Source organism: Ovis aries, chromosome 12, assembly GCF_016772045.2.
Source record: "Ovis aries strain OAR_USU_Benz2616 breed Rambouillet chromosome 12, ARS-UI_Ramb_v3.0, whole genome shotgun sequence".
NCBI lineage: Eukaryota > Metazoa > Chordata > Mammalia > Artiodactyla > Bovidae > Ovis > Ovis aries.
This window is the reverse complement of record NC_056065.1, coordinates 65,106,069-65,133,723: the sequence shown is the minus strand read 5'-3', so window position 1 is coordinate 65,133,723 and position 27,655 is coordinate 65,106,069. Positions and strand designations below refer to the sequence as shown.

The 27,655-nt window shown below is 45.6% G+C and overlaps 1 pseudogene; it reads left to right on the top strand.

Moving 5' to 3' along the window:
- Positions 1–3,417: 3,417 nt before the first annotated feature.
- On the top strand, positions 3,418–23,221 carry LOC114117278 (serine/threonine-protein kinase PLK1-like; annotated as a pseudogene).
- Positions 23,222–27,655: the final 4,434 nt, after the last annotated feature.

Here is a 27,655-nt window from a genome sequence, read left to right as displayed (position 1 = left end):
TCTTCCAGCCCAGCATTTCTCATGATATACTCTGCATATAAGTTAAATAAGCAGGGTGACAATATACAGCCCTGATGTACTCCTTTTCCTATTTGGAACCAGTCTGTTGTTCCATGTCCAGTTCTAACTGTTGCTTCCTGACCTGCATATAGGTTTCTCAAGAGGAAGGTCAGGTGGTCTGGTATTCCCATCACTTTCAGAAATTTGCAGTTTATTGTGATCCACACAGTCAAAGGCTTTGGCATAGTCAATAAAGCAGAAATAGATGTTTTTCTGGAACTCTTGCTTTTCCATGATCCAGCGGATGTTGGTAATTTGATCTCTGGTTCCTCTGCCTTTTCAAAAACCAGCTTGAACTTCTAAACGTTCACGGTTCACATATTGCTGAAGCCTGGCTTTGAGAATTTTGAGCATTACTTTACTAGCATGTGAGATGAGTGCAACTGTGCGGTAGTTTGAGCATTCTTTGGCATTGCCTTTCTTTGGGATTGGGATGAAAACTGACCTTTTCCAGTCCTGTGGCCACTGCTGAGTTTTCTAAATTTGCTGGCATATTGAGTGCAGGACTTTCACAGCATCATCTTTCAGGATTTGAAATAGCTCAACTGGAATTCCATCATGTCCACTAGCTTTGTTCGTAGTAATGCTTTCTAAGGCCCACTTGACTTCACATTCCAGGATGTCTGGCTCTAGGTGAGTGATCACGCCATTGTGATTATCTGGGTCATGAAGATCTTTTTTGTACAGTTCTTCTGTGTATTCTTGCCACCTCTTCTTAATATCTTCTGCTTCTGTTAGGTCCCTACCATTTCTGTCCTTTATGGAGCCCATCTTTGCATGAAATGTTCCCTTGGTATCTCTAATTTTCTTGAAGACCTAACTCATCTAACTCAGATGACCATTATATCTACTACTGCAGGCAGGAATCCCTTAGAAGAAATGGAGTAGCCATCATGGTCAACAAAAGAGTCCAAAATGCAGTACTTGGATGCAATCTCAAAACAACAGAATGATCTCTGTTCATTTCCAAGGCAAACCATTCAATATCACAGTAATCCAAGTCTATGCCCCAACCAGTAATGCTGAAGAAGCTGAAGTTGAATGGTTCTATGAAGACCTACAAGACCTTTTAGAACTAACACCCCCAAAAGATGTCCTTTTCATTATAGGGGACTGGAATGCAAAGGTAGGAAGTCAAGAAACACCTGGAATAACAGGTAAATTTGGCCTTGGAATACGGAATGAAACAGGGGAAGGCTAATAGAATTTTGCCAAGAGAACTCACTGGTCGTAGCAAACACCCTCTTCCAACAACACAAGAAAAGACTACACATGGACATCACCAGATGGTCAACACTGAAATCAGATTGATTATATTCTTTGCAGCCAAAGATGGAGAAGCTCTATACAGTCAGCAAACACAAGACTGGGAGCTGACTGTGGCTCAGATCATGAACTCCTTATTGCCAAATTCAGACTTAAATTGAAGAAAGTAGGGAAAACTGCTAGACCATTCAGGTATGACCTAAATCAAATTCCTTATGATTATACAGTGGAAGTGAGAAATAGATTTAAGGGCCTAGATCTGATAGATAGAGTGCCTGATGAACTATGGACTGAGGTTCATGACATTGTACAGGAGACAGGGATCAAGACCATCCCCACGGAAAAGAAATGCAAAAAAGCAAAATGGCTGTCTGGGGAGGCCTTACAAATAGCTGTGAAAAGAAGAAAAGAAAAAGCAAAGGAGAAAAGGAAAGATATAAGCATCTGAATGCAGAGTTCCAAAGAATAGCAAGGAGAGATAAGAAAGCCTTCCTCAGTGATCAATGCAAAGTAACACCTTACCTTACATAAACAAAATTGGAGCCTGGTGACGGTTGGGGGCTAGATCTGAAGGCAGAGTTCCTTGAGCTGGAAGGAATAAAGGAAACCCTCACAGAGGAGAGGGCTTTCCTGGTGGCTCAGCTGGTAAAGAATCTACCTGCAATGCAGGAGACCTGGGTTCAATCCCTGGGTTGGGAAGATCCCTTGAAGAAGGGAAAGGCTACCCACTCCAGTACTCTGGCCTGGAGAATTCCATGGACTGTATAGTCCATGGGGTTGCAAAGAGTTGGACATGACTGAGCAACTTTCACTCACTCACAGAGGAGTCCTGGTGGAGAAGAGAAGTTTTGCAGAGTAGAAACAGTGTGAACGTTGTGACTAGATATATCTGTGTTTGAACCTTAGCGCTGCGGCAGCCTGTAGCTAACCTAGCTAAGCATCACGAAAGGGCTTTGAACGGTAGGCCTTTAATACTCACAACAACACTTTAAGGGAAATTATCTTTTTATTTTATGAGAAATGGAAACTTAGTTCAACTCCTTGCCCTTGGAGATGTACCTGAGAGGACCACTGCTGCACCTAGAACTTGATGCTGCCTGGAGGGAGGCCATGCTCTTGACCGTTAGACTCCTACACAAAGATGCTTTCTGTGGGGACACAATATTTGAGACACCTGTCCTCACTGAGAATGAGTTTCTTAGCTTCATTATCTCTAACATGGAATTAACAATATGCATTTTTCAGGGTTTTTGTGAAAATTAGAGAGACTATAAAAAGGCACATGGTAGAGTTCCTTGAAGGTTAAGAGACTTCCTTCGACAAGAGAACTTCAGAGCCCATGCTTATTACTGCTATTTCTTTTAAATTAAATCTCTTTAAAAAACATTACCTCAAATCAGAATGGAATAATTTTCGAGTCAGAATAGAACAATTGTGGAGTCTGAATTCATTTCATTTTATATTTTTCCAAATTAAAATCACAGGTATTATAGTTTTCTCATTAAAGCTCTAATACATGTTGATGCATTAATTATGGAAAGCAGAAACTGTAAAAAAGTAGAAATATCTTTATTTCCCACTGCTCAGAGATGACTACTGTTTTCTTTTTTTTCTTTATTTCCAGTATTTCCTTAATATATATGTTAAAAAAAAATAGAACTGGCGTCATATTGCATGCTACTGTACTATGCTGCTAAGTCGCTTCAGTCGTGTCTGACTCTGTGTGACCCCATAGATGGCAGCCCACCAGGCTCCCCGGTCCCTGGGATTCTCCAGGCAAGAACACTGGAGTGGGTTGCCATTTCCTTCTCCTACTGTACTGATAACACATTTAAAACACAATGTATCATGGACACTTTACCGTGACACCAAATAAATCTTAAAATATATGAGAATGAATATTTACTTTTCAATTTTCTTTACAAAGCAGTTCATTACTTTCATAATGAAAAAAAAAATATGCTTAAAATCACTCGCTATGTTAAAATATATTTTTGGGAGGGGTGCACTGTTTTACCCAATGGGTTTAGTGTCCTGTATTTTACATCTTGCTCAGGCCAATTGGAGGGGGATAATCCCCCAGCAGTAACCATGACATATGAAATGGAGCTAGAGATAGTGGATTTTGTGAGGCTTAAATTAGATCGGTTATGCAATGTCCCCAGGAGAGTGTGGACCACAGTGAATGCTAGGTAATGACAGAATTGTGTCAGCCAATGACAATGCACGATGGGCGTTCACACGGGGTGCCCTGAGAACTGGGGAGTAGCCCTGCTAGGGATGTGCTGGAGCCAGCTCTTGTAGGCTCTGAAAAGCAACTGTTAAATACTCAAGAATTTTGCATACTGGTGGTAAAGGTTGTAGCTTGAAATCTGTCATAGTAGAAACATTTATACCACAGAAATTGGAAATCAGCAAAAGGTACAAATCAGGGCTGTTTGTTTGTTTATGTATATATTTTCTCAGCACACTGTTGGGAGCCAGCGTGAGGAACTCCCCCCAGGGCAAAGGTCATGAGGAAGAAAGCTTGGCATACGCAAAGCTGTGATCAAGCCTCAGGAAACCCCCTGTTCCCGAGCATCTACCCCCAAAACCAGAGTACTTTACGGGGAGCTCTCCCCCATAACCATTTCTCTTGGAGAAGGAGTTAACTTGCAGCTCCAAGTTAATAAAAGTTCCTGGGCATGACAAGAGTGTTTCAAATTACGAACTCTGGAGGTTCTCTGGCCTGCCTGATCAGGCTCATCTGGCCGCATGTGCTTGTTTACAGCCTCTCAACTGTGAGAGGCACAGGATGTTTTAAAACTTTCTAAATACAGACTCTTTTGAGAAGTTAGAAGATCATTAGTAGAGTATTAGTAGGTTGATTAGGAATTATATTGGTGAAAGGTTTTTTCATTTGTCCTGCCAATAATTACTGCTAATTCCCTGCCCTGGGTGTGACAAGGATGTCTCAGGTCAAACCTCTCTGCTGACAGACTAGCTTGTGTGACAACCTCTCAACCATAAACAGCACAGAGAGTTTGGAGTATTAGCATAGGGCTTTTTTCATTGATGAGTCAATGATTGCCATCAGGCCTCCATATCCTTAGGCAACTGGGAATATATTAATCAATGTATTTGGAATATAGAAAAGGAAATATAGTAGTTTTTTGATGTTAGCAATACTAGACTTTTTGAGTTAATGAATCTTCTCTTTTGTTATAGATCACTGTACTTTGTTATAAATCACTATAAATCACTGTGTCCTTGCTATGCAAAAATGTAACTTTATCACTATCTTAAAACAAAATGGATCTTAAGGGGAACATTGGTGAAGGGTTTACATTTGTTGAGCCAATATTTGCTGCTAAAACTTCATATTCCTGCCCTTATAATGAATATAACTAGCATACAGGAAAAATAAGTATTAACCTTTAAGATTAATCATGTTAAACCTTAGGTTAAGTAAATTCCTTTCTTGATTGTAACTCACTACACCCTCACCCTATAGGAATGCAGCTTTATTTGGAGGGTGGCGCCTGATTTAAGAAAAAATCACCCCTGGAAAAATAAGTTTTCTGGTTAACTGACCGGTATCAGAAAGGGCCATAAAATGTCAGCAGACCTCATGGTTAGAAGATGATGAAACTCATAAGACCTTGGTATAATTTTATATGAAGCACCTGATTGTGACAAGGGTCAGGTCTGCTGACCCCTGCGTGACTCTGTATTCATCCCTATGTATAACAAAAAGGTATATAAACAAACCTGAAAAATAAAGAAATTGGATCAGTTTCTGGAAAGACTGATTCCCCCGTGTCGTTTCTTTCTCACTCCCCGTTTTCCTGGCTGAATTCCCATCTGAAATGTGGGTACTCACCAAGCCTGCTAATTCTGCCTGGGCTTCTGAGATCGGACCGGGGAGGCCTCAGTGCCTGCTCTCCTTTGGGAGAATGGAAAGACGTCTGTGGCCTACGTAGGTGGTGATTGGTATTCCATGTAAACCAGTTATTCAGCCTTTTTTCTCCACTAATTCTCCTACTACACTATCTGTTTCTAATCTCCCTCTATATCTGTAATTAAATAAGTTTTTTCTAGGACGCCGACTCCGTCCCCACCTTCAAATCACCCTGGATCCACCGGGGCTGGACCCCGGCAGCACACCACTGGTAGGAACAACCCAAAGACAAGCTTTGCTGCTTCTCAAAGTGGTGGAGTCCTGCAGAAGATGCTTCTGAGGTCTTGTGTAGCCTTAGTCGATTTTGCAAAAACAGAAACAGATGAGCAGCGGCTGAGATCCTGGGCTGATTTCTCCTGCTTTAGCTGGAAAGAGGAGTAGGGAAATAGAAGCAATGCAGAACCAAAAGGGCAAACAGAAGAGTTTTGTTTGTGCTCCTAAAACAGAAATGACTGGATTAGAGGATTAAAGTGCAGGAGTTGGGGGCACTGTCCCCTGGAGTGACTAGGACCTCTCAGTGGGAAGTGGTTAAGAAATGCACAGTTGGAGAGAAATGCTTGCTCAAGGAGAAGGCTGTGGGAAGGAGTCAAAGAATGGGTACACACAGCAGGCTTGCTTCCAACATGTCACCAGGATCAGAGGCATAGGGTCTGGGTGCTGGAAGGGTTCACAGATTCCTGGCTCCCCTCTAACCTCCGAGGAGACAGGGGCTGGGAATTGAATTAATCACTAATTGCCAATGATGTAATCAAGTGTGCATAAGTAATAAAACTTCCATAAAAATTCTAAACAATGGAGTCTAGGGGAATTCCCTGGCAGTCCAGTGGTTAGGATTTGATTTTCACTACAGGGGTCATGGGTTCAATCTATGGTCAGGGAACTAAGATCCCACAAACCGCATGGCACAGCAAAAACCAAAAACTGGGATTCAGAGAGCTTCTGGGTTGGAGACTGTATCCATATGCCAGGAGGGTGGTATACTGCAAAATACTTGGGGTCAGAAGAAGCTCCTGTATTCTGGATACTTCCAGACCTTGCCTTCTATATTTCTTCATTTGGATGTTCATTTGTATCCTTTATAATAAACTTGTAGTAGTAAGTAAAAGATTCCCCTGAGTTCTGAGAGCCATTTATTGATGGCAAATTTTCAATCCTGAGAAGGAAGGGGTCATGGGAACCTGTGATTTGTAGCCAAGTCAGACAGAAGTGTGGGTAACCTGGGGACATACTAGTTGTGAGGCATTAAAGTGGGGGAAAGGGGAGTCTTAGGGGACTGAGCCTTTAAACTCTGGGGTCTGTACTCACTCCAGGTAGGTAGTGTCAGAATTGAAGTAGATTGTAGGATACCTGTTTGGTTTCCACAGAGAACTGGAGAATTGCCTGGTAGGGAAAACCCACACATTTGGTGTCAAAGTGTTATGTGTGAAACAGATCCTCGTAGCATGAATGCTATTTTATTATTCATATATTAATATATGTGTGCATATATACATATATGTGTATTATACATGTATATTACATAATGTGATAAAGCTAGTTTCATTTGGGAAGGGAAATCCCAGCAAAAGCTCGCACTGAGTGCTTGTTGTGCCAGAAAAGTTCTGACAGAAAAATCAGAAGTTGCCGAGAAGTGATGGCTCTTATTACCTAAATAATGATGTGAATTTGAATAAATTTGAATAAATAAATAAACAATTCAAATGAATCTATTTCATGTCTCTGGGCTCCAATTTCTCACATAAAGTGGAGTTTTCTGCAAATAATCTGAGGTTCCTTTCTGTTTCAGAATTTGATGTTCCTGAATTGTTAGCTGTGAGAAAGTCAGGGTGAGGTACAAAGGGAGGACGCAGGTCCTAGAATCAGACAGTGCTGGACTCAATACCAAGGCTGTTGTTACCATACAGCTTTGGGCTAAAGAGTTAAACTCTCTAAAAATGAGGTTTCCACTAGTTCCCATTTGGGAAATGGGAAAATAAAAATGACATAATAAAAACATAAGAATTGATTGGAAAAAAAACTTAAAGGACTAAGCATACGTACTAGCACTTTTTCGTCTGATACTAATTAAGAGACAAACTTTTAATACACAAAATAACGTACTCCATATTAATTACAAAGCTCTGCTTTGTCACCTTAAGGTGAAACCATTTAAAAATAGGATATGAAACTCAGTGGGGTAAAATTAGCTGATGATGAAACAACAGACTATCTTTGCAGTTTTTTTTTTCTTTTTTCAGAGAGCTCATTTTTGAACAATTTACTATGGGGACTATTTTATTTTGGAGAGATTTGTCCAAGTTCTTGCAAACAGGTTCTGCTGAATGAAATTTTCCTGGGTTCAGAAAAACTGAGAGGTTTTTATTTTCCCCTGTGCTAATGCATCACATTTTTCATAAAATTGAAAGGAAAAAAAGTTGTGAGCAGAATTTTATCAACCAGAACATTTTAGAAATACAGAACCTGGGCTTTTGATTTTACACCATAAATCTAGTAAAATGTAGGAAACCATCTTCTCGAAATGCCGCTGCCATCATTTTCTACCTGCAGGTACACATTTTGCCCTGGGAGGAGTGCGTGCATGCTAAGTCCCTTCAGTCGTGTCCGACTCTTTGCAACCTCATGGACTGCAGTCCGCCAGGCTTCTCTGTTCATGGGGATTTCTCCAGGAGTGGGTTGCCGTGCCCTCCTCCAGGGTATTTTCCTGACCCAGGGATCAAACCTTCGTCAATTTTGTCTCCTGTGTTGGCAGGTGGGTTCTTTACCACTAGTGCCACCTGGGAAATCCCTGGGAGGAGAGCTACTTCATTTCTTAACAATCATAACGATTTCTCTGTGGAATCCCAGCTGCTGCTGAGGACCAGCCTGTCTGAGTATATCCTTCAATGTGAAGTCAGTGACTCGATCAGAACCTGAAATAGTCTTACAGAAAAAAATCAATTAGAAAGTTGCATTGTGCAGACTTGATACTGGATCTTCAGCTTCACTGTATCATTATAGAAACAATTAAAAAAAAAAAACAAACTAAAAACAGGGTACAAATAGAAGGTACTATTTTAAATTGGCCAAAAGTCATGGTTTGAGTAAAGACCAAGAAGGAGAATAAACAAACAATGTGGAAGGATTTGGGATGTGATTATTTTCATGGCATAACTGTATATTTCACCAAGTACCAGCATGAGGTGTGAAAAAGCAACATTCTTTCTAACTGGGAAGAGATGTTCAGGAGAGCAGGACAATTATTTTCCCCCTGAAGAACTGTGTCTTAGAACTGTCAGTGTTGGATTCGCTGTAGTGGAATTTGGCTCTCTGCAGTGAATTTCTTCTCCATCAGAGTCTCCTGTGTCTTGCACTCTGCTTTTAATTTGACCACCAGCCTTTGGCATTGAATGAAAAGCCCCAAACTCATTCAACCAGAGGCTCACGGCATAGAACAAATCATTTGTTTGTTTTTAATGTATTTCCTTTCCCAGCCCAAATACTAAATTGAAATGACACTGAAAGTATCGATCTGAAAAAAAAAGAGAAAGAAGTCAAGGGATTTGCCTTATTTAAAAAATGTATCTATAGAGCAGGCAGGGCTGTGGGAAACCAGTTCCCAGCAAATGACTAGGAGATAAAAGATTTTTCAGGTTCAAATTTTAATTTTGTTATTAATTTACACTAGTAATAGCTAATATAATAATGCCATGTCCAGTTTATAAATTGCCTTAGCATACACTGGTTTCCTAATTTGACCCTCAAAGCAGCATAATGATAGAGACGCTAATATCATCCCCGTTTCACAGATAGGAAGACTGAAACTCTGAGACACTGACATCATCCAGCTTTTTCAGTTAACGAGAGGCAATATTTGAAATCAAGCTTGTTCTGACTTCAAATTCCTTGTTCCTGCCAGGCCTTTTAAGGATCTAAAACCATGGGATTCTTGAGCTGAAAGGGAACTTAGAGAACTGCTGGCCAGCTTTTGCCTGATTCTGAAGGATGTTAAATACATTTCCACAAGACAACATTTGGGAAATGCCAAATTAAAGGTTGTTAAGTGGATCAAACTAGATAGCATATTAAAAAGCAGAGACATCACTTTGCCGACTAAGGTCCATCTAGTCAAGGCTATGGTTTTTCCAGTAGTCATGTATGGATGTGAGAGTTGGACTGTGGAGAAGGCTGAGTGCCAAAGAATTGATGCTTTTGAACTGTGGTGTTGGAGAAGACTCTTGAGAGTCCCTTGGACTGCAAGGAGATCCAACCAGTCCATTCTGAAGGAGATCAGCCCTGGGATTTCTTTGGAAGGAATGATGCTGAAGCTGAAACTCTAGTACTTTGGCCACCTCATGCGAAGAGTTGACTCATTGGAAAAGACTCTGATGCTGGGAGGGATTGGGGCAGGAGGAGAAGGGGACGACAGAGGATGAGATGGCTGGATGGTGCCACTGACTCGGTGGATGTGAATCTGAATGAACTCCGGGAGTTGGTGATGAACAGGGAGGCCTGGTGTGCTGTGATTCATGGGGTCGCAAAGAGTCGGACACGAGTGAGTGATTGAACTGAACTGAAGTGGATTTCTTGACCACAGAATGTCCCAGAGCTTTTATTTTGCTGGCTAATCTTGATGCTTTTTCTGCACTTATTTGGCAATGAATTTATCTTGGGGTCCATCTACCTAAGAGCCACATCATGTCAGGGATCTGGGATGAGCTGCCCTCTCTGCTTCTTTATAGAAATAAATCCTCACTTGTTCTGGATTTTTCTTGGAGTCACTCCTATGCCACCTCAAGTTGACCTGGAAGGAAGTGGAAGAATTGAACTTTTGTTATTCAACTGATTTACCATTGGAAACAGGAAGTGGTAATGAAATGGCAGATTTCTGCCCTCCTGATTCTTTGTGCAAACATTTGTTAGTTGCACTCCAGATTCCAGGGACTGGCTGGGGATCTGTGTGGAAGGATGGAGAGGAAAGTGGAAAGATGCCCTCAATGTGTTGTTCCCTCATTCTCTAGTGTGTGTCAGTCGCTCAGTCGTGTCCGACTATTTGCGACCCCATGGGCTGTAGCCAGCCAGGCTCCTCTATCCATGGGATTCTCTAGGCAAGAATACTGGAGTGGGTTGCCATTCCCTTCTCTCATACTCTAGAACAAGGTGCAAACCAATCTAGCAAATAATGACAAACACCTGATGAAAAGGGGGCACTCAATGGAAGCCCAGAGAGGGCGGTAGCTCATCCTGGTGAAGACGGCTGCAGGGGGCAGGTTTGTGCTCAGGTGCCTGCTCTTCCTCTTGGAGGGACAAAGGTCGTTCCAGCCCCTTCAGCTGCCCCAGGCGAGGAGGGTGGAGACTGTGTACCCAGCTGACAGAAGGTGTGGATGCCTTCTGGGACCCACCCCAGCCCCAGGGCATTGGCGTCTGTGCTCCATAGCTTTCCTGACAGAAAGAAAAAAAAAAAAAGGTTGAAAATGTCTCACCTCCACATGTCCTATTTTTAATTGATTTTTGTACAGACTCTTCAATCAGGGTATGAATATTTAATTGTCCTGTCAGGTCAGATCCTTCCTGGTCAGACAGTTAAAAATGACTTTAGACAGGGGAGGAAATGAGGTGGTGGAATGGCGTGAAATGAGGAAAGGGAGGCATTTGCTCACAGGGGATCAGATCTAAGGACCAAGGAAGGTCCCGAGAAGAAGGGCACCTTGCTTTCTTTGTCTCTGTCCCTCCACGACACACCTCGTAGCAATGCAGCCTTTGTCCAGAGGCCACAGGGAGTCCTGTAAGAGCTTAGACAACACCTAGGCCTGGGGAGAAAGTAGGCCATTTCTTCAATGAGGAGAAGCCAAGAGGGTGGTCCCTGGGGAAGGGTCCAGACGATGAAGTGTTCATGCTCCTGGTTTTCTAAGTTTGTGAGGACCTGACTGGTGTTTTGATTCCAGGCTTTACCCCAACCCAGGTGGAACCTGGCCGCACACATCTTTCTTTGAGAAATGGCATCTCTCTTGCCTGCCCAGCAGCACAGAAGATGAGAAAAGGCCCAGGAACTATTTCAGGTGAACACACTCTCACAGGCAGTGAATAAACATCTCAATGTGGCTTGTTCCAAGAGACTATTAATAGGCAGGCGATGAGAGGGATGGGAGAACTGAATTTCATTCCGTTTTGGACTCTCGTTTTGTGCATACCTCTTTTTCAAACACAGAAATGAAGCCCAGAGGCACAGGGAGAAGGTGGCCACCTCCCACTCCTCTCCCAGCAGCACAATCACCGAGGGTCCCATCACAATCCTTTCCGACCCCTGCTCAGGCCTTTGTTGAACACAAGCCTCCCAGGTCCAGACAGTCACAGAACAGCAAGAGGAGGTGACGCCTTGATTCATATTCATATTCGCTTCAACATTGCCGTTGCCTCTCTGTGCATCCGTGTGGTTGGGAGAAGGGATTCTGATGCAGGAAACACCTGCTGAAAGGAGGGCTTTGGAAATGCCCAGGTATGTTTGATTGTCTTAGCAGTGGGCTGGGGGTGATCTCAGCATTTACTGGGGATAGGGCAGAGATGCTAAACAGATTGAAATTCTCTGGCTGGTGTCCCCAACCAAGAACTGCCCCTGCCCTGCATGACTGCTGGGGGCCCACTATGCATTCTCCGTGGAGGATGTATTTGGAATGGTCTCACAGTACATCCGAATTCCATTTCACTCATCAGCACAAAGTATTTGTTTCAAGTTTTCAAACTTGAAGCATGACATTTTCTAGGAAAACTTGATTTTTAAAAAAATGTCTTTTATATTTACTCAGATATGTCTTTTATATTTACCATTTCCAATGCTCTTTAAAAATTTTATTTTTATTTATTTGGCCGTGTCGGGTCTTAATTGCTGCTTATGCGATCTTCAGTTGCGGCAGGTGGGACCTAGTTCCCTGATCAGGGACTGAACCTGGGCCTCCTGTGTTGGGAGCACAGAGTCTTAGCCACTGGACCCCCCCAGGGAGTCCCCCAGGAAAACTTGATCGTAATGGCTGTGGGAAATCAAGGAAAGACAGAATTTTGTTTTGTTTGGGGCTTTACCAAGAATTGTTCACCTTTACCAAGAGCTGTTCACCTCCTTTTGGAATCAGATCCCTGATGGCAGTGACACTTGTGGTGTTTGTTACCAAAACCACATACCTGTGGCAGTCTGCATCTGTAGCTGCCAGATTTCCCCGCCAGAGGATCTGAGTACTTCCTGTTGGCTCCTGACGGAATTGCACCAAACCTCTAAATACTGAAACACATGATGTTATTCTAAGTGACTCTGGTTTTATTTTGCCTTTGTATTACATTAGGGCATTATACTGGTTTTTAAAATGGTATGTAGTAGTAGTTTAATTAATATCAAATTTAATTATTAATTTTTATCATTAATTAACTAGCTGATTACTATTTAATTTAACATTAGTTTAATTTCAGGAATGTAGAGGGGATATTGCAGAATATTTGTTGTGGGGAAGACATTGGGTCTGCTCCAGGTCCTAAACCTGGGGTGAAATGTCTGATTTAGGCTTTAAAACAGGACAGACTTCTGAGAGACAAGCCAGGCAGATGGATCATCAGCCATGGGACTTCCTGAATCTTGTGTTCTTTTCGGAGGCTAAAATGTTTCTGCAAACGAAAGTGCCTGCAAGGATCGGGCAGTTCACGGGAAAGAGTAAAGAAGCAGAAAAACAAGAGTTCAAGGGCCTTGGCAGGGGCACTGGCTCCTGGCACTGGCAGAGACACTCAGGGTCTGTGCCTACTGACTGTGGCCCCACAGGGTTGCAGGCATAGTGTTACTAGATTTTCCATGTTCGCAGTGGAAGCTAGAAACCTGACGTGCTGTCCGTCATATAAAGGCTAGGTAAGACTGGGTTGCTCTAACAAAGAAAGCCAACCACACAATGGCTTAAGGGACCTGGATGTGGATTTCTTTTGCAGGTCATGATCAAAGCAGAGCGACAGTCTTGTGTGGCAGGAGCAGAGGGACAAGGGCATGGAGGAGAATATGAGCAGCAACATGAAGACCCAGATCTGGAAGGCCCAACTCCTCCTCTGTTCCACGTGTATATGACCTCTGCTTGGTGGGGAAATGTCATTTTTAGCTGGGCAGCTGTTGCATGGCTGTACCACTGACCATCTCTGCCAGTGTACTTACCCCAGGCACTTAAAGTATGACACATAGATCAGTCCCCTGCAGACCATGATGCTGAACTTGACTCGAAGACTGCCAGCCCGGCCCTGCTGGAATTCCCTGTTTAGTTGTAGATTTAAGTTAAACAGCTGGGGAAACCATTCAGCCTAGAGGAGAAAGGAGGAAGACAGGTGGGCCAAGGTGTTGAAGTTGGTGGAGGGGTGGCATCCTCAGAGCAGACACACATAGTGGGGACAGCTTGGAGGACAGAAGCCCACAGACCTTGAACGCAGGCACGGGAGGTTTCATCCAGGTTATCTGTCTTACCTCCACTTGCCTGGCACACGCCTCTCAGGCCAGCCTAAGTGCTCCTCTCCTAGGTGCCTGGCGCAACGCCGATTGCACGTGTTTATTTTCTTTGTCTATTTTTGTCTTCCCATCTAGACTGCAATTCTGTTTTGCTCACTTTTATATCCCCAGGGTCTTGCAGAGTAATTATTAATAGTAGAGTAGGTGCTCAACAAATCCTTGATGAATGACTGAAAAAAAATCCTGTGATCAGTGGATAATTAATGCATCCTTCTGAGTCAGTGCTAGGAACCATCAGGGTGCTTTGTTAAGAAGACTAATCTGGCCCTGGAGGAAGGTATGGCAACCCACTCCAGTGTCCTTGCCTGGAAAATCCTAGGAAAAGGAACGGGCAACAGTTCACAGGTTCGCAAAGGAGTCAGACATGACTTAGGGACGCAACAACAACAACAAGAACAAGAGGACTAATCTGGGACTTCCCTGATGGTTCAGTGGCTAAGACTCCATTCTTCCACTGCAGAGGGGCATGGGTTTGTTCCCTGGTCCCTCAGTTGGAGATGTTCCACATGCAGTGGAACCAAAGAGAAAAGGCAGACTAATCTTGTTATCACGTTCAGAAGGCCAGAATCAGCAGGCTAAAGACAGCATGGGTTTCATGGGGAAGTGCTCTGTGATGGAGGGCAGAGATGGCCTGTGGGAAGGGATGGGCTTCAAAAGGCTGATGGGTTGGAGGTGTCTGCACAGGGAGCGGAGAACTGGAAACTCCCGCTTCTGGATTTCTGTTTCTTTCCTAGTCTAGAGTTAACAGGCTTAGCTGAGGTGCCTGTCACTAACGCAGGGCCTGAGTGGAGGAGACAGCAGTGAGCAGCAAACCCTTCAGGGTTCTGTGTCCTATGAAATTGAATTAAAATAGAAATTCTAGGGGAGGCTTCCTGGATGAGGGAGCATCTACGATGGGCTTTGAGATAATCAGAAAATGAAGGTTCTGAAAATGCACGTGAGTTTTGTTAATTTGCCAAGAACCTAGCAAGAGTCTAATAAATATTTTTGTGAATGAAAATTAAGAAATGGGCAGATAGCTATGGTTTGTACTAGTCTTTCCGGAAGAATGACTAGGGGTTCTTCTCAAGTTGGGAAGCTTTTGTTGCTGTATCATGCCTTGGCCACTCAAGCCCATTGAAGGAAGCCCATTGATCTTTGAGGAATAAGATTCTGTTGTGCCATGTAGTCTGTGCATGAGCTGTAAAGGAATTTCCAGGCATGAAGAATAACGAGAGGAAAATAGAGTTTATTAGAGCGGGAGACGCTGCTAGAACGGTGGGCCAGCTCAAAGGAGAGCTGTCCCCTCTTGAGGCCTAGTAGCCAATTTTTATAGCCTCATGACAGAAAATTTCTACTGGAAGGGTGGCATTAGGTTATTGGTAAGGATGCTATAGGGTGGGTAATAGGGCAGGTATTTTACTTAATATAGGGTGGGGGAACTGGCTGGTTTAGATCAGGAGGCTCATGGTAACAGCTGCTATGGGGCCTGGTTAATTCCAGAAATTTTTGTCCTGTGACCTTGGTCTAAGGCTCCACACCTGTGACCTTGGTGTAAGTTTCTGCACCTGTGACCTTGGTCTAAGGCTCCACACCTGTGACCTTAGTCTAAGGCTCCGCACCTGTGACCTTGGTACAGGGCTCCACATGCTGGCTATGAGGGGTGGGAGTTCCAGAAGTCAAGTCAGCCCTTCCCTGGACCAGTGATCAAGAAAACACCAAGCAGGTGGCAGGCCCTGTGGCCCAGGGTTGACCTGGCTGCTGACCTTGCCAGTCACCCTTGCCAGCCTGGGGAGACTCCCACAGCCCCCAGGGACTGGCAGGCGGCCCCAGCATCCACTGCCACATCCCCAGGGCTGTGAAAGAAAGACACAGGTCTTCCATTGTGTGCAGGGGAGTGCGGCTGTGGGTGGGGAGCCTCAGACAGAGCATGTGGTGGGGGAGAGTCTCCCTAATGAAACAAAGGCTCGGCTGTTAGGAGATCCCTCCCCGAGTCAGGCATTTGGATTGTGAGGCTTGGGTTAAGGAAAGGGCTTTCTCTGCAAGCACAACAGATGCCTGGAAGTGACGTGCCCGCTCCAGATACTTGTGGGAGGCAAGACTGAAAGGCCCAGCGTGGCTGGTGGTCAGAGCCACAGCGCTGCCAAGCAGGTATTGGGAGCTGAGGGTGAGGAAGGGTTGGGCTTGGTTTCAGGGCTTAGAGAAGGAGGCTGTGAAGGTGGCTGGAGGTGAAGGGGACGCAGAGGAAGATCTTGTTGAAGGAGAACTAGAGGGGAGCTCAGCTCTGTCCTCTGTGATGGCCTGGGGGGTGAGATGGTGAGTGGGAGGGCGGGGTTATATGCATGCATACAGCTGATTCATGTTGCTGTACAGCAGAAACTAATACAAAGTTGTAAAGCAATTATTCTCCAATTAAAAACATTCAAGTTTTGCCATCTAGCCCTTGACCTTGCCTAAGACGTTTTCCTTCTTTGTGTCCTCTTTTCTGCACCTGTGCTGCGCTGGCCCAGGGTGGGTGGGGGTGGGGTAGGGGTGGGGCAGCTGGTCATGCTTCAAGAGGCACAGAGTCCCACACCCACTGAAGGGCTAAGTGTCAGTGATTCGGATTTCCTTGCACTTCATAAGTGTATCATGGATACTCAACAGAAACAGCACAGTAACAATTTCTGGCTCAGAGATTCCCCCCTTCTGGAATTCTATTCTCTACCAAGGTCAAGGGGTCCCCAAATAACCTAAGGGAGTAATGATTTCCCTTTCCACAGCTTCTTGGATAGATTAGAAATAATAAAAGGCTTGGGCCGAAGAATTAAAAATTGGGATGGATCTAAAATACTTTGCTCCCAAATATCTTATTCTTTCAAAGACGATGATTCCAATAATTGAGATTCTGAGTGAGACTGAAAAATGTTCTATGGGAAAAAGATAAGATTTCTTTGCAGAACAATAGATTAAGTGTTTTTAAAATGAATGACAACTAGAAAGTTAAAAATTCCAAAACTACCTCTTAAATTAATCAACCAAGGAAGCTGACATTTCCATTATTATGATGATAGCAAGACTTGTAAGCATGAATATCTCAGAAATACTAGAATGTCATATTTTCAAGGAACTTTTTTTCTCTTTTGGTCAAGCCATAAGCCTGGTAGGATCTTAGTTCCCTGACCAGAGATTGAACCCATGCCCTCAGCAGTGAAAAGGCAGAGTTCTGACCACTGGATTACCAGGGAATTCCCACAAGAGACTTTTAAAGGTGAACTTAGCCCAACATACACACTTGACAGGTAAGAAACCAAATCCCAGAAGAGAGGCTACAGTAAGACACGAAAAATGTGTATTCAAAGTTTACCTTCTCCTGTGCTGATTGTAGATGTGATGTCAGCGTGTCCATACCTGGCACCTGGCTGCCTGGGACACCTGCAAGGCTGCCATGGGGTGATGTGTGGTTTGATTTTCCTCTGCATCTCTTCCTTTGGGAGGACACTCCTCTTCTTCTGGATCTGGCAGTCAAGGTGCTGTTCGTCATGGGAAGGCCCTTGATTCGGGCTGGTCAACAGTGACAGAGATTGTTCTGGAGTGGGCATGTGATCCAAAGCAGAACTCACGAAAGTCTTTTCTTGGGATTTTTATATGGATTGACCCAAAGCTGCAGAGGCCATGTAAGCAAGCTTCCCTGACTGCAAAGAGGAAGTATATGAAGTAGGAGAGAATAAGGTTACTCTGGGAGGAAGAAAACCTAAAATTAGATAGGCAGATGGTTGATAGATGATAGATACATACCTAAGTGTATGCACACACACACACACACACACACACACACACACACAGAAACCTAGAAAGAACCAGCTCCTGCCCTTGATAGTTCTTTTGCTTGAGCTAGTTTGTTATTATTGTTATTATTTATTTTGGCCGTGCTACCTGGTTTGCAGGACCTTAGTTCCCAGACCAGGGATAGAACCTGTACCCCCTGCAGTGAAAGCACAGAGTCCCAACCACTGGACCGCAGGGGAATCCCTACTTGAGCTCATTTACATTAAGCTTCTGTCACATGCAAACAAAAATCTTGTAATCAATACAGTAGAAACACACAGCCCTGTGACTTTTTGAAAAAAATTATTTATTTTTTAATTGAAGGATAATTTGCTTTACAGAATTTTGTTGTTTTCTGCCAAACATCAGCATGAATCAGCTGGCCCTGTGACTTCATCTCATCCTTTGTCATCCCCTTCTCTTCCTACCTTCAATCTTTCCCAGTATCAGGGTCTTTTCGAATGAATTGGCTCTTCACATCAGGCGGCTAAAATATTGGAGCTTCAATTTCAGTATCAGTCCTTTCAATGAATATTCAGGGCTAATTTCGTTTAGGATTGACTGTTTTGATCTCCTTGTGGATTAAGGGACTCTAAAGAGTCTTCTCCAACACCACAGTTCGAAAGCATCAGTTCTCAGCCTTCTTTGTCCAACTCTCACATTCATACATGACTTTGACTAGATGGACCTTCGTTGGCAAAGTAATGTCTCTGCTTTTTAACATGCTGTCCAGGTTTTTCATAGCTTTTCTTCCAAGGAGCAAGTGTCTTTTAATTTCATGGCTGCAGTCACCATCCACAGTGATTTTGGAGCCCAAGAAAATAAAGAAATGTAAATAGAATCCCTTTCCTCACCTAGAATGTCTTCCCTGGGACTTGGCACTAGGAGAAGACTGGGGGCCTTTACTGTTGACCACATCCTTCTTTTGTCTATTTAAAAACATTGACAAGACAATCTATTAAAAATATAGAAACATTTTGAAAAGTTACAGAATCCAGCAGCCAAATGCAACTGTTGATTTGGCCACAAGACAGTGATGATGCATAGCCTTTATTGCGTTCTGCTGCTCACTTTACTCATTGTTTAGAAACACAAAAAATGGCCATCTTCATTGTGGTAACGGCTGTACAACACTCGTCCATGTTATATGGCAGTTTATTAAATGTTCAATATTTTTAAAAAAGAACACCTAGGTGGTCTTCTGCTTTTTTGTTGTTTAGTTGCTAAGTCGTGTCGCCTCTTTGAGACATCGTGGACACTAGCCTGCCAGGCTCCTCTGTCCATGGGATTCTCCATGGCAAGTATATTGCAGTAGGTTGCCATTTCCCTCTCCAGGATCAAAGCTGTATCTCCTCCACTGGTAGGTGGATTCTTTACCACTGAGCCACAAGGGAAACCATCTTCTGCTGCTTTTCTGCAAACTTTTGTTTAAATTTATTTTCAGGTAAAATGTTGGGCTACTTCCAACAAGTTCCCCAAAAAGTGCACATCTGTGCTTGCCTTTGTCAATGCCATCCTTTCTGCCCCTGGAATCTCCTGCCCCTTTCCTTTTCAGTCCTTTTTTGGTTAACTCGCTTATACTTTAAAGCCCTGCTCTGACACTCTTGTTCATTTGTTCTTTTATCAAGAATTTACTGAACCAAATGCTATGCTGGGAGCTGGGGCTATGACAAGGAACATGACTTTCATTCATTCATTCACCCAGCAGGTATTTCTTGAAGGTCTATGATGTGCCAGTGGCAGTGTTAGGTGCAGGAAATCCAGTGGTGAGTAAGATGAAGTCCCTGCCCTTGCGGAGCTTAGATTATACTGGGAGATAAAAGGCAGAATTCATTAAGGAGTGGGAAGTGTTCTCCAGTCATTTATTTCCATCTGTCTCAATAGCTCTTTCTTACCTGTGTTTCCGACTAGACTGAGGAATGTGAGGAGAGAGGCTGTGTCCTTCGCTTCGTGGCTCTGCTGGGTAGCGGTGCACTACTGTGCTGAAGTGGGCACCTCTGGTGGCAAAAAAACACCCAGGGTGTATTTTGTCCTTTAGAGGAAAGGCCGTTTCCTTCTTCAGGAGAACTGTGTCTATGTCTGTGATAGCTGAAAACCTCACAACTCAAACCCAAGAGAAGCTGTTTCAGGTATAGATAGTCACCTTTCCTTCCTTTGTCAAGAGCAAAGCTCATCTGATTTAGGAAAAGTGGTCTCATTCATGGCCCAAGCATACCACAGGCTCCAGGAGGAGCATGTTCGGGGAAGGGCCCAGAAAAAGCCAGGGAGAGGCTTTCTGGAAGCACTGCCCCCACTAGTAGGGGGTCTTCTAGATGGAATATCCAGAGTGGGGGCCACGACTGCCATGCAGCCAGCTTCCCTGGGACCACCCTTAGAACACCAGCCCGTCAGCTGCCGCATTGTGGCCTTCTCTTTACACTGTGAATTGTTAGCAGTTTCTAAATAGACCATTCATTTTTCCTTTTAGCACAGAAGGGTCTTAGAACTCCAAATACCACGAGGGGCCTGAATGTTTCAACTCAAAACATTCCCCAAACCGCAGACCTTGGGTGAGACGCAGAGCTAGCCAAGGCTTTGGAGGAAAAACAACCGCCCACCAGCCTGGAAACCACTGGGTACACAGGCAGCTGGGTCGGCTTGCTCCCAGAGGCTGGGAGACAGCGTTTTTACCAGTCGGAGTTAATCTGATAAAACCACCTTCCCTTGACTTCCCCTCTGCTGGAGGAAACAAACCCGTCTGGGGGCTGGATGCTGTGTGTGGGGCATGGGGTGTGGGGCATGGGACCAGGCTGCCCAGGGTACCTGGAGAACCCAAGCCACTGCTGCCTGGTGTCTTCCTCCCCAATTGTGGGAGGAGGAAAAAAAAAAAAAAAGGAGAGAGAGAAAGAGTGAGAAGAGCTTTTGTAACATTCTCACAGCAGCATTTGATTCAGAGAGAAGGCTAATAGCACCAAACTGCTGCTCAGACCCTGTGTAGTCGGAGGAACAGCTCCCAGGAACACAAGAGAGGTGGCACTGCAGAGAGGCTGGCTGGGGCACCAGCCCACCCGGGAAAGACTGGATCCTTGGAGTTGAGGCTCCCAAGGCCCTTACAGACATCCAGTGGGCAAAAGAGATCCCAGAAGGCCTAGTGGACCCATTCAGTGGGCCACACATTCTCCCAGGCTGCTTTCTGGGGGAAGAGCAGCTTCGCCAAGTGTTTTGGCATCTCTATCTTGATGAAGACCCCAAGGAGGCATTTGCAAGCACGATCTACCCAAGTCGCTGGAGCTCAGGCTGCACCAGAGGGTGACGATGACCTGGGAGAGGTCTATTCACTGCCCCTTGCCTGCCAGCATGTAGTCTGAGGCTTCCACAGCTTTTTTGAGGATGTGAACTTCATGTTGGTCGTGTTGGGGCTCTGCTGCTGGAGATCTCTCTTGGATCCACAACAGTGGAGGAAATCCACGAGCCAGGACAAAACCCGCTGCTACCTGCGGCAGATAGTCCTTGACTGCACCCAAACTGGGTTGTTCACCAGGATCTCAAGCTGGGCAGAGTCTTCCTGAATGAGGATCTGGAGGTGAAAATAGGAGATTTGGACCAACGGGGAATATGTTGGGGAGCAGAAGAGCCTATCTAAATACCTAGTGCTTCCCTAGCAGCTCTGTGGTAAAGAATTTGCCTCTCAGTGCAGGAGACCTGAGTTTGATCCCTGGGTTGGGCAGATCCCCTAGAGAAGGAAATGGCAACCTACTCCAGTATTCTTCCCTGGGAAATCCCATGGACAGAGGAGCCAAAGAGTAGGATGCTGCTTAGCGACTAAACGACAACAAGCGATCTCTGAGGTGTTAAGCAACAAAAGGCAGCGTTTCCAGATGGTCGTGGCCTTCACTGGGTGCATCATGGGTGCAGCTCACCTTTGAGATCTCTTGCCTAAAACTTACTGACTTCTGGATCAAGAAGAATGAATGCAATATTCCCAAGCGTGTAACTGCCTCTTCCAGAAGATGCTGTAGACAGACCCCACCGCTCACCTGATGGTTCACGAGCAGCTCAACATCAGTTTTTCTGGCTACATCCCAGCCCATCCCCCATTACCTGCCCCACTATTCCATGAAGATTTTCAATCACTTCCAGCAGACTGGATCCCGGGAACAGGAAGCCTCTCAAGAGTCCTCAGTAAAGGCCTGGAGAACCCTACGCCTAAGACTCTCTGGGAAAAAGAGGAACCAGTGGTCCAGGAGATCAGAGAAGCAGTCAAGTGCCACCTTGGTGACATGTTGTATTGGCAGTGTAATGTGCACGCCTCCAAGCCCTCTGAGAGGTCAGGCAGGAGGAGGCTGAGGATTCTGCCAGCATCACCATCTTCTGAGTCAGCAAAGTGGGGGGACTACTTGGACAAGTGCAGCCTTGGGAGTCAGCTGTGTGGCCGAGTGTGGGGGTGTTCTCCAATGACAGGACTCATCTCATCCTCCAGCCTGTTGGTATCTGTCTGCAGTAAACCGAGTGTGATGGCGCAGTGCTCCACCACACCGTTGAGTTCCCATCCCAACTCCCCCATGAAGACCATGCTCCACATATTCCCAGAACTCCATGAGTGGACACTTGCTGAAGGTGGGCACCGTTGGGAAGGTGTTGGACTAGTCCAGCTACCCGTGTACCTGATTTTGTGCACACAGCACCATCATCCTGCACTCAGTAATGGCTGGGTGCAAATTGGCATCTCCCAGGACCATAGCAAACTCATCCTGTGTCCAGCGTGGCAGCTGTCACTACAGCAACTAGAAGCTGGGTTTCCCAAGAACTGCTTGAACCTCCTGGAGTAGCGCAGCTGCTCCAAGGGTCTGACCGGTCAGCTCCACCATGTCCTTCCATGGTGGACAAGCTACTGAGCTCTGGCTTGGCCTCTAACCGCCTCAGGACCTCCTCACAGCTCCTCCCCTGGGACTTGTGCCCCTCCTCGCCCTCACCTGCACCTTGGGCCCCTATGGGTTAGCTCCATTGTGCTGGTTCTGTGTGTGTGTGTGTGTGTGTGTGTGTGTGTGTGTGTGTGTGCGTGATAGTCCCCCAATCCCCAAACCTGGCAGCTAAAAAGAGAGTATGTCGTGCTTACAAGCGGGGTTTGCTATACGCATTATTTTTATACATGCTGAGTTGTAGGTTCTATGGCCATATGAATTGTATGGAATACTGCTATAGAATTCAGGACTGTTTTTCTTTGGCTTTATACATGTTAAACACGTGTGAATCTTTCAAAAAAGCTATGGGGAGTGCTGATTGGCTACTAGTTTTCACGTGCACTCAGCGGCTGCCTGGGTCAGCCAGTTGGCAGCAAGGATTGATTACTTCTGAGGTGACCCGTGGAGGTGGCTGTGTGGGTAGATGGGAGGTCCGTCTTCACTGGGTCTTAGCCCAGTATGTCAAGTAACAATGGTAAACAAATTCAGGGACAACACATTATGAATAAGTTCTCAAAGTGCCTCCTGCTGAGAGCAGCAGGGCCCCCTCTGCTGGTAGGGCCTGAGAATGCTGGGCTGACCCTGTCACGAGGACAGGTCTCTCAGGACTGGTCTTGGAAGATTATGGAACTCGTACGAACTCCTTGGAATGAGCTGCTGACTCCAGATTATCTATCCCAGCATGCAGAAAAGCTGGGAAGGTAAGTGGAAAGCTTGGGAAGGCAGAGAAGGGGAGAGGGAAACAGGGCGAGAGAGGGAGGGGGAGAGAAGAAAGGAGGAGGGAGAAAAGAAAAGTAAGGAACCCCCAGGTGTAGGTGCTGTGCAGGAAGGGCTGCCTGGGGTCCCTTCCACGTCTCACAGCGGCCTATGTGTATGAGGAGTACATGGTGGGTTTGGTTGAGGAGGGACACATTTAGGGGAGCTGTTTCAACTGGAGGAAGGGAAGATGAGACGGAAGGAAGGATGAGAATACTGGAGGGAAGCTGGAGAAGGTGGCTCAGAGGTGGCCCAGGCAAAGAATGTGATCAAGCAGAGAGGACGTGGCGTGCTGACCCAAGGCACACATGTGAGTGGCCCTAAGGCTGAGTGGTTACAAGCTAGGCCTCTGAGTCAGATGACCTAATCCTGGGTCTGCATGCATGCAGTGTGACCTTGGGCAAGTTACTCAATCTCTCTGTGGCTCAGTCTCCCCAACTATAAAGCTTCATAGGGGTTATCTGAAGGATTATGTGAGAGAACATTTCGTCTCTGTTTGGTATGTGGCAGTGACTGTTATGAGGGTGGACCAGTTGGGGACCAGTTGATGGCCTTGATGTCACACTGTCCCCCAGTGACTATCAGTGTTTGGTAGACTCGGCTTCTGCTAAGAAGTCCATTCACCTGGGACCTGAGGATGCAAATCAGCTCTGATCATGACCAAGAGACTTCAGTTTACCTGGGTCTTCCTACTTAATACCAATGACCCTGTTTACTTTTAGTTTGGAAAATCTTCAAGCTTTTTCCTTCCAATTTTGTGTGGGGGAGGAGGGGTGGGAATGAGGAGATGTTTGTGGCCCCTGGCAGGAGTCAGAGGGGACCCCGGGGCACCAGAATTCCAGAGTCCCTAGGAGCACAAATCCTGAAGATTATGTCAAGGATAAAAGAGGATTTAGGGTGACGATTTAAAGCTTCCTTTCTCCTTTTTCGGCCAAGGGCCTGGGAAGAGGGGGTGGGAGCTGAAAACAGACAGAGCCTTGTTAGTGACTTGAATTTTCACATGTAGAATGATGGAGCTTCGGAAGGGAGTTTCTGCTCTGCGTGGCCCGCCCATCCCACGCCATCTAACCTGATCTTTAAATCGGCAACTCCATTTGTATTCCAGTCTGACCATGGGAGACTCATATCCCTGTGGGCCCCAGCCTTGGTTTGTAGCTGATGAGAAGTGTTCAGGGGAGGCTTCAGCCAACACAAAAGGACTGTGGGGAAACTAGCCAGCCCCAGGCTCACCCCACAGCTGGGGCCCTGGGAAGCAGGGAGGAGGCAGACCAGTCTTTACAACTGCTTTTTATAGGATACTGTCTGTCTTGGTTATATTCAGGGCTCTCAGTCCCAGATAGGAGAGCAAACCATGAGAACCCAGTGTCAGGTCAATGACCAAGTGCCGAGCATACCAATGACCACAGCTCTGGGAACAATTGGAGCAAGTGCTTGAAATTCCAGCCGCGAGCCTGGCTGCCCCACGTGAGGGGATGCTTATGTCTCGGGTAACATCCCAGCTGGCAATTCCCGAACTCACCAGGAGTTCAACCACGGCAGCCCCAGTTATAACCACCATAACCCTCACCCCACACTTTGGCTCTGCCCCAGACAAGGTCCTGTTCTGTGTGTTCAGTTGAGAGATGCTGCAGGAAGATGAGCAGCCACTGCTCCCAGCCCCCTTGCCAAGGGGACCCAGCTCTCTTGGGGATGGGAGCTGCCTTCCCTGAGGTTTGTCAATTTGATGGGAAGAGGCTCCTTTCCAAGATGCTGTGTGTTAGCCTGAACGTATCTCCCAGGGCCAGGGGCATCCTGAGAGCTGACAAGCAGTGGGGTGAGGAACACTGCTAGCAGGAGTAGGCTTAGGCTGCAGCTTGAGGTCAGCGATAACCTGGGGTCAGTTATGAGGGGTAAGTCTCCCGTTCAGGATGGGGGAGTTCACGAAATTCTCTTCCTTCAGAATGGCTTAAGCAAAATCCTGCCTGGACACCCGATGAACCCTGAGGCCTTTCGCTAGCCTGAGCTCTTCATCTTCTGGGGGTTGATTCGTTCTCTTGTCCACCACCAAGAGGGACTCACCTTCACGCGTCACCCGGAGTCCTCCTTATTCCTCACCTTTCCCGGTTCATTCTTATCATCACGATTGGTAGCAGAGTTGGGTGTTTCCTTTTCCAGGCTCTTACAGCCCCTTGGAGTGTGTGGACGGTCCAGCATGCACTACTATTCCATAGCTCCCTGGGGGCAGGGTTCATTCTGTCCATCTTTGTTTGCTGGTGACCATCTCAGTGGCATACTGGGTGCACAAGTGGCTTGGGGACCCTCCCTGTGCCTCACAGTGGCCTGGGGAGATACCTAAAAATACCCAGCCCTGCTCCTGGAGATCCTGACTTGAGTGACCTGAGGTCTGGACGTTGGTTGTGGTCTGAAAACCTCCCCATGTGACCTAACCTGCAGCCATGGTTGAGAACCATTCCCCCAGAGTAGACCGTTAATGAAAGCTTGTCTTAGGATGAACCAATGAGCTTTGTCTAAGTGACACCTTCTCTTTTATTGTGTGTGTGTATGTGTGTGATTCTCAAGCCCTACTCACCCCTAGCATTTATTCACTCTTAACACCATTAGTTTGAGCCATACAACTCTTGGGATTGGTGTTTATACACTCTCGTGTGTAGAATGGATGGCTAGTGGGAAGCTGCTATACAGCAGAGGAAGCTCAGCTCAGGGCTCCTTGATGACCTAGAGGCGGTGGGAGGGAAGCTCAAGAGGGAGGGGATATGTTTCTACATAAGCTGATTCACTTCATTGTGTAGCAGCAACTAACACAGCATTGTGAAGCAGTTGTGCTCCAATTAAAAAAAAAAAGTTCTGGAAGGAGAGCTACTGGCAGGCATTTCAACTCTGATGTTTAAAACAGCATTGAACAGCTCACTAAGTCTTAGGAAGTTCCTTCTCTAGCAAGTGGAATTCTCTCTCATTCTCCAGCATCACTTCACATCTGCCAAGCCTCTTCTTTAACGTTTCCTCGATGGGAGACCATGTTTCTGAGCCGTGTGGAAAGTAGTCATGGGCAGGTCTGAGGGGCCACGTGTGAGCCCCCAGGTGGGTTGAGCAGCCTGCAGGGAGATGCATGTGGACAGGGTGTGTTATGCCAAATGGGAACACACATGAGGTGATTGAGTTTCATTCACAGCAAAAATGAGAGAGTCAGATCACAAAACATTTGCTGAAATACCATATGATATTGCTTACATGTGGCACCTAAACCACCACACAAATGAACCTATCTATGCAAGATAATCAGACTCACAGACTCAGAGAACAGACTTGTGTTTGTCGGTGGGGGGTGGGGGAGGGAAGGATTGGGCATTTGGGATTAGCAGATGCAAACTATTACATACAGGATGGATAAACAATAAAGCCCTACTGTGTATAACAGGGAACTAAATTCAATAGTGATAAACCCTGATGGAAAAGAATATGAAAAAGAATGCATATACATATAACTGAATCATTTTACTGTAACAGCAGATATTAGCACAACCTTCACTAAATTAAAAAAAGAGTTTGCTGAGTCCAGTTCTGTGTGCAGCTCACTGCTAGGTGCTGTGGGACTTCAGGGTGCCTGCCCTCTGTGTGGGAAAGCGAGAGAAGAGGACCTCAAAATATGAGCTGAAGCACAGATTTCCAAAGCTCCCAGAGCTCCAAAAGGGGTGATGTCCATTCCCTGTCAGAGCTTTGGTGTCTCAGCTGTGGCTGACAACAGCCCCTGAGCCTAAATCAGCGGCAGCTGGTCCCTGGGACGAGGTCTCTTTTTGAACATACGAAAAGAGCACAGGGAATATATTGCAAATTCACAGGTACTGTATTTCCCATATTTGCTCCAGTTACTTAAAAAATTTTTTTTTTACTGTGTGTCAGATCTTGGTTGCAGCATGCAGGCTCTCTAGTTGTGGGGTGCAGGCTTAGTTGCTCTGCAGAGGCAACGTGGGATCTTAGTTCCCTGACCAAGGATTGAACCACATCCCCCTGCATTGAAAGTTTGAGTCTTAACCACTGGACTGCCAGGGATGTCCTTGCTCAAGTTAATTTTTTAAAACACTGAAACGTTGTTAACTCACCCCTGTGCCATTTCCCCTTCCCCCCTCCTTTTTTTTTTTTAAGAATGAGCTTCTATAATTTACATCTTATGTATGCCTAATCATTTTTTAAAATTCATTTTTAATATTTAGTTTTATTTATTTGGCTGTGTGGGGTCTTACTTGTGGCATGCAAATTCTTAGTTACAGCAGGTGGAATCTAGTGCCTTGACCAAAACTGAACCTGGGGTGCCCTGCGTTGGGAATGCAGAGTCTCAGCCACTGGACCACCAGGGATGTCCCCCTCCCTCCTTTCTTGAAATTGGTATTTGTCTTTCCCAAGTATGTTTCCCTA